Consider the following 7,602-nt stretch of genomic DNA (forward strand, 5'->3'; position numbering starts at 1 on the left):
CTGCTCTGTATAGGTCATATCAGCTTCTAGATATTCTGGTTCCACGGGTAATACGTAAGATGGATCATAAACGTATCGCTTCAGCATGGATACATGAAATACGTTATGAACATCCCCGAGTGAAGGTGGCAGAGCAAGCATGTAGGCTACTGAGCCAACCCGGGCTAAGATCTCAAATGCGCCAATGTATCTTGGGCTCAACTTCCCCTTTCTGTGAAATCTTTGCAACCCTTTAGTAGGAGAGATCTTGAGAAACACCTTTTCTCCTGGCTGAAATTCAATGTCTTTTCTGCAGTTGTCTGCATAGCTCTTCTGATAGACTGAGCTGCTTTAATCCATTCTCGAATAACATCAACCTTGTCACAAGTCATCTGTATCATTTCAGGTCCTAACATTCGGCGTTCGCCTACCTCATCCCAATACAGAGGAGTTCTGCACCTCCTACCATATAATGCCTCATATGGAGCCATCCCAATTATAGCTTGGTAACTGTTGTTATAGGAAAACTCCATAAGGGGTATATATTCTTCCCAACTACCACTCATTTCCATTGCACATGCCCTGAGCATGTCTTCTAATATCTGTATGGTTCGCTCCGACTGACCATCAGTCTGTGGGTGAAAAGCAGTACTCAAATTCAATTGTGATCCTAAGGCATGCTGGAAGCTTTTCCAAAATCTGAAAGTGAATCTTGGGTCCCTATCTAATACAATGCTCACTGGAACTCCATGCAAGCGCACTATATTATCCATATAAAGTTGTCCTAATTTGGCCATAGAGAACTTGGTCTTGATGGGAATAAAATGAGCAGTCTTAGTAAGCCGATCAACGATCACCCATATCGCGTCCATCCCCTTAGGTGTACATGGTAGTCCAGTGACGAAGTCCATTGTAATCCTATCCCACTTCCAGTCTGGTACTGGGAGTGGCTGAAGAGTACCACAAGGTCAATGCCTCTCAGCTTTTACTTTCTGGCATATAAGACAAGTCGCCACATATAGAGCTATTGTGACTTTCATGCTTGGCCACCAGTAATTTTGTTTGAGGTCTTTATATATCTTTGTACTTCCTGGGTGGAGTGAGTACTCGGAGCTATGTGCTTCTCGCACAATCTTGTCTTGTATATCCAAATCATCGGGTACACACAATCTGTCTCAAAACATCAATGCCCCGTCACTGGCTAAAACAAAATCTGGGTCGTTCACTATTTGATCTTGAACCTTAATTCTGATCCATTGCAATTCAGGATCCAAAGGTTGTTTCATTATTACCTCTTGCCTAATAGTCGGATACACCTGTAGAGCTGCCAAGGATACAGTCAACCATTTAAGGTTTTCTGGTTGACGTTCAAACTCTAAGGTTGCTCCTTCATATAAGAGAGTTTCATCCATTAGCGTCGCCTCTTGTACAAGTGGTGGGCTGACTGCTAAGTATGAGAGTGACACAGTCTGTGCCTCTGACTTAACGCATCTGCCACTACATTAGCCTTGCCGGGCCTTGTCGGGATGATACTGAATGTCGCAGTCATAATCCTTCATGAGCTCAAGCCATCTCCTCTGCCTCATGTTCAAATCCTTCTGGGTGAAAAAGTACTTAAGGCTTTTGTGATCACTGTATATCTCGCACTTCTCCCCCATACAAGTAATGTCGCAAAATCTTAAGGGCAAAAATGACTGCGGTTAGTTCCAAGTCATGAGTGGGGTAGTTCTTCTCATACTCCTTTAGTTGTCGTGAAGCATACGCTATCACTTTTCCGCGTTGCATGAGAACACAACCTAACCCAACTTTGGGAGCATCAGTGTAGACTGTCATTCCACCTGTGCCTTCAGGGATGGTCAACACAGGGGCCGACACCAACCTCTTCTTCAACTCCTGAAAACTCGTCTCGCATTCCTCTACCCAGTCAAACTTCACACCCTTTTTTGTTAACTTAGTCATTGGTGCTGAGATCCGAGCAAAATTCTCAATGAAGCGCCGGTAGTATCCAGCCAAACCCAAGAAGCTTCTAATTTCAGTGACATTTTTAGGGCTTTCCCACTCTACTACTGCTTTCACCTTATCAGGATCCACCTCAATTCCGGCCTTAGACACTACGTGCCCCAGGAATCCAACTTGCTCAAGCCAAAATTCACATTTGCTGTAGTTGGCAAACAATTGTTGTTCTCTCAACCTCTGTAACACCATTCTCAAATGTTGAGTGTGCTCCTCTTCTGTCTTGGAGTAGATCAAGATGTCATCAATAAAAATAATTTCCATTTATCGAGGACATCATGAAATACTCGATTCATTAAATCCATGAATGCTGCCGGTACATTGGTTAACCCAAAAGATAACACTAGGAACTCATAGTGACCATACCGAGTCCTGAATGCTGTCTTAGGTATGTTGCCACTCTTTATTTGAGCTGATAATAGCATGATCAAAGGTCTATCTTTGAAAATACCTTGGCACCTTGCAGTTGGTCAAATAAATCATCAATGCGTGGCAATGGATACCAGTTCTTAATGGTTAGCTTATTTAATTCTCGGTAATCAATGCACATACGCAAGCTGCCATCCTTCTTCTTGACAAACAATACTGGGGCACCCCAAGGTGAAACACTTGGGTGAATAAACCCATTTTTCAATAATTCCTGCAACTGCATTTGCAACTCCTTCAGTTCGGCTGGTGCCATCTGGTATGGGGCTTTAGACACTGGAGCTGCTGCAGGAACCAAGTCTATGGCAAACTCCAACTCTCTATTAGGCGGTAAATGCATCAGATCATCTGGAAAGATGTCAGGAAACTCTTTAACCACCTTTACCTCTTCTAGAGGTGTAACCCTTGCATCAACATCAAGTACCGATGCTAAGTAGCCCTGACATCCACTCTCCAACAACTTTACCGCTTGAAGGGCGGAGATGAGGAACTTTCTCGCCTGTTTCATTTTATCTGCTCGGTAAACCAATTCTTTTCCTTCATCATCTGTCACCCTAATTAATTTTTCAGCACACATCACATTAGCTCGATGGGCCGATAACCAATCCATGCCCAGTATAACATCAAAATTCTGCATATTGAATTTAATGAGTTGTGCATCCAATTTCTTCCCACTAATTTCCACTGGGCATGACCCATACACCTCCTTCAACTGTGTAACTTTACCAGTAGGCATACTAACAATCATCCCATGATCTAGGGTCCTGGGTGGCATACCAAGTTTCTCAGCAAATCTCTTAGATACGAATGAATGTGTAGCTCCTGAATCGAATAAAACATAGGCTGGTATGCCCGATATAGATAGGACACCTAGCGTAACAATGCATATAATTTCAGTAGGTCATCAATATTTAACATAAGGAAATTCTTAAATTTAAAATGTACCTGCTACCACTTCCGTGCTGGCCTTAGCTTCCTCAGCTGATAGGGCATACATCCTTCCCTGCGGTTGATTCCCCCGAGTTAAGGGAGGTCGGTACGCAAAGGGCTGACTGGAGGGCAAGGCTGGTCTGACCCGACAGTCTTTAGCATAGTGCCCATAGGAATGGAAGTTAAAGCAACGGATCTGAGATGCCGAAACTGGGGTGGGGCCCCTCTGCACTTGACCCGTTGAAGATGGAGGTCGGGGCGGCCTTGGAACTGTAGGTACCGCACTAGTGTTTGGGAGGAAAGATGCAGAGCCCGAACCACCAGCTGGTCGATGAGGGTAGCTAGATGGCCTATAGGGCTGCCTATGTGTAAGCCCAGAACTGCATGACCCACGGTATGCCTTGGAGGAGTTGCCCATATCCGGAAATGGATTTGTTCTCTTCCACAGTCCAGGTGTGATGGACTGTTCTCCCTTCTGCTTATCTTCCATAGTCTTGGCCTTTTGCACAATCTGGCCATAGTCTGTCAAGTCTAAGACCTCAAGTACAGACCCAATGGATGCCTTTAGGCCCTTCAGAAATCTTGCAGCCTTTTCTTCAACTGTCCTCATATGCCTAGGGGAAAAATGGAACAAGCTCTCAAACTGCTGTTGATACTCAAGGATAGTCTTACCTCCTTGAGTTAAGGCCATAAATTCCGTCTCCTTGCGGTCTCTGAAGCTACGTGGGTAATGATTGTCCAAGAACAACTCCTTGAACTGTTCCCAGGTGGGTTCCGGATGTGCGGCCAACAATATGGGCTTAGAGGCTTGCCACCAAGAGTTGGCGTCCTTCTTGAGTTGCAACCCCGCACAAATGAGTTTCTATGCATCAGTGTACTCAATCACCTCAAATATTTTCTCCAGCTCTTGGATCCACTGGTCCGGCTCCAGAGGATCACTCCCCACCTTAGAGAATACAGGTGGCAAGTTCCTCTTGAATGACTCCACTACCTTTGACATATTATTCGTCGGCGGGTAATTGAGAACATAAGCTGGATAGTAAGGGTATGGAGGGGGCACCACATACGGAGGAACACTGAATGGCGGAATTGGAGGTGTACCTCCCACTTTTGGGTCCGTACCAGACCCTACAGGTGGGTCCTGTGGAGTAAGTATCTGGGGAGGTTGACCTGTTTGAGAAAGGTCCAATTGTTGCTGTATAGCAGCCATAAATGCTTATTGTTGCTGAAGCATTTGTTGCTGGAAAGCCTGTTGTGACTATTGGATTATGGTAGCAACATCCCCCAGAGTAATAACTGGTGGAGGGTTCGAAAGTGCAGTCATAGGTGGGTCCCCTTGTGCCCCACCCTGACCAAAGGTCTCTGGAGGTTGTGGAAGTGAGGTTTGCCCCATAGAGTGGGACCTTCTGGGATTCAGTGGTCGACCAACCGGACGAGGACCACGCGAGGTACCTCGTGCATTGCTACCGGATCTAGTACGTACCATCGTATCCCTGTACTTGGAGCATATCATACACCACATTGGTTAAACACCATAGAATTGATATCGGCACATAATTATATGCCAACACGCAGGATATTATAGTGTATGATAGTTTGCAACTAACCATAACTTAATTCCGAAAATACAGGGCTAGTGCTTCAACAAGAACGACAATGGTCCCACTCAACCATATGGTGCTATTTTTTTTTCAGGTATATTATTATAAGAATAATAATAATAGTAATTATAATAACACCCCTTTTTCCCTTTTTATTTTTATATTTTTTTTTCTCAACTGGCGGGCTGACACCGGCGGGCAGGTTGGCCCGTCGGTCGGCCCGCCGGTCCTACCCGAGCGGGAAATTACGAACAGGGCTTTTAAGCCCCTGTTCCTCTTGTTTCTCCCATTTTCTCTCTCTCCCTCTCTCTCTCTCTCTCAGGCGACTTTGGAGAGCTTCTTGACGCTTCCACTCGCAATCTCACTCAACGATCCGGCGGTTTTGGGACGATTCAACCCCTCTACTTACAAGTAAGTTTCTTCCTCATTTTCTTCTCAGAACTTGCATTTTGGGGGTAGAACTCATGAGTAGTCTTCAATCTCAATTCCTTTCCATGTTTCTTTCCACAGAACATTGATTTCATGTGAATGTGATGTTCTCTCTGTGATTTTTTTCTAGTTTTAGGATTTACTTCCCACTTTTTGAGTGAAAACCCCAACCGTGCCCTAGTTTTTTCAGATTTGGGGATTTCTTCAATTTCTGCTCTTTTCTTCCCAATTAATAACTTAAATGCAATGCCTTATGTTTGATTTGTACTTAACATGCTGTAGAGATCATAGAAAGTCCCTTATGTTTGAAATCCCATTTCTTCCCATGAAAATCCATCTTTTTGTGTTGGGTTTCATTGATTCTCTTTACATCCTTTCGTATTTGTGGACCTCAATAGCATATTAGCATATGTTTTTGCATATTCTTGATTGCACTACGATGGCATTTCAATCTTAGACATGTAGCTTCAAGCTTTCCTCTATTGTGAGTCTTTTAAACTTTTTCTTAGATTGGACTTGCACCTTGAGAATTGGGGGTTTTTCCACTCCTTAATTGTCATGTTTATATGCCTCTTGTCACTTTTCTATTTTGCCATAACTTCTGTCTTGTCACTTACCATGCATTTCATCCATAGACTCTTATCATTCTTCGCTTGTCACATTTTCTGTTTTGCGAGAATTGGGTTTTGGGGCTTCCTCTTATTGCTCACCCATCTATTTATTCCCTTTGTTACTCCTTTTTTCCTTACTCACCCTTCTTTCTTTTTTTCTTGCCAGGATGCCTTCTCGTAAAGGCAAAGAGCCCGCATCCTCTGGCACTCGGCGTAAGACCACCGCTTCTAAACGGAAGAGTACGGGGACTAGTTCTCCAGCCCCTCACACAAGGCGACCCGAACTTGCCCATTTTGATCCTTCCGACCACGATGAGGAACTCTTCCGCTATTCAGAGGCAGCAACCAACTGGCAGGCCTTCCTGAAGAGGTCTGTAATGATGGAGAAGACTGTGGTAGTTGACGACTTCCACAAGATTCAGCTTCAGGAGAGGTTCACAGCACTGGGCTAGCAGTCTATCCTCCACATAGACCGTCCGTGCTACGAGCAGTTGGTTCGTAGATTCTACTACAACCTGGAGGTTTCCTACCAGTACGGAGAGTATGCGATAATTAGTATGGTGAAGGGGGTGGACATTCAGCTGACCGTGGACACCCTGGCTAGTATTTTGGGTATCTCTTCAGCTGGACACCGTTTCTACAGTCCTCCCAGGAGTAAGCCCATGGGCCCGTTCATGAGTTTGGAGATGTCGGACCACATCTATGAGACCATCTGTGGCATCAGTGAGCATCCGGATTTCGAGACATCATTTTACCCAGAGGCTCATGTGTTTGCCCGTTTGGTCCAGTTCAACTTGCTCCCCAGAGGAGGTCACTGGAACCAGGTGGGCTTCATGGCAGCCTTCTTAGCCTTCTGCATCTATAAGGCTTTAGAGGGGGGTGACGAGAACTTATGCTTGCCTTACGTCATCCTCAAGACCATAGAGCACCATACTTCTCACCCCGAGGATGGAGGGTTTCCATATGGCAGGATCCTCACTAGGATCTTTGAGTTCTTCGGAGTGGACCTGAGTGGTGAGGAGGGGAAGACTCCAACGGACAAGTTCAACAGGGGAAATCTATTGAGGATGGGTCTCCACGTTCTTATGGATGTACCTCAGAGAGCAGGAGCTCAGAGAGGTAGGGATAAGAGGGCTGCTCCTAGGGAGGATGTTCCCATGGAGGAGGAGTCTAGTGAGGAGGATGAGGACTATGTTCCTCAGGGTGGAGAGGATGATTTTGTGGACGAGGACATCCTTGAGGAGGTGCCTCATGAGTCGAGAGGTGCTGATCCTGGCTTCACTAGAGTTACAGGCCCACCGCATAGAGCCCCACCACCTGAGAGTGGTGCATATGATTTTGAGGGCATGATGTCTACTATGAGGGCTTTGAAGGACGGGCAAGATCAGCTGTTAAGAAGACTGGATGAGAGTGCTTCTAGGGAGGAATGCATCCTGGAGAGGCAGGCTACTTTGGAGAATTCCTTTCTCAGACTGGGCCAGGACTTGGATACAACGGCCAATGCCATTTCAGCGGATTTTTCCTGACTTCGGAGGGATGTACAGCTGGTGAACTCGAGGTTTGACTACTACGACCGTCGACTCAACGTTAGCTCGAGACCTCGAAGGTGAACG

This window comes from Macadamia integrifolia, chromosome 11 (assembly GCF_013358625.1).
Source record: "Macadamia integrifolia cultivar HAES 741 chromosome 11, SCU_Mint_v3, whole genome shotgun sequence".
In the NCBI taxonomy this organism is placed as follows: Eukaryota; Viridiplantae; Streptophyta; class Magnoliopsida; order Proteales; family Proteaceae; genus Macadamia; species Macadamia integrifolia.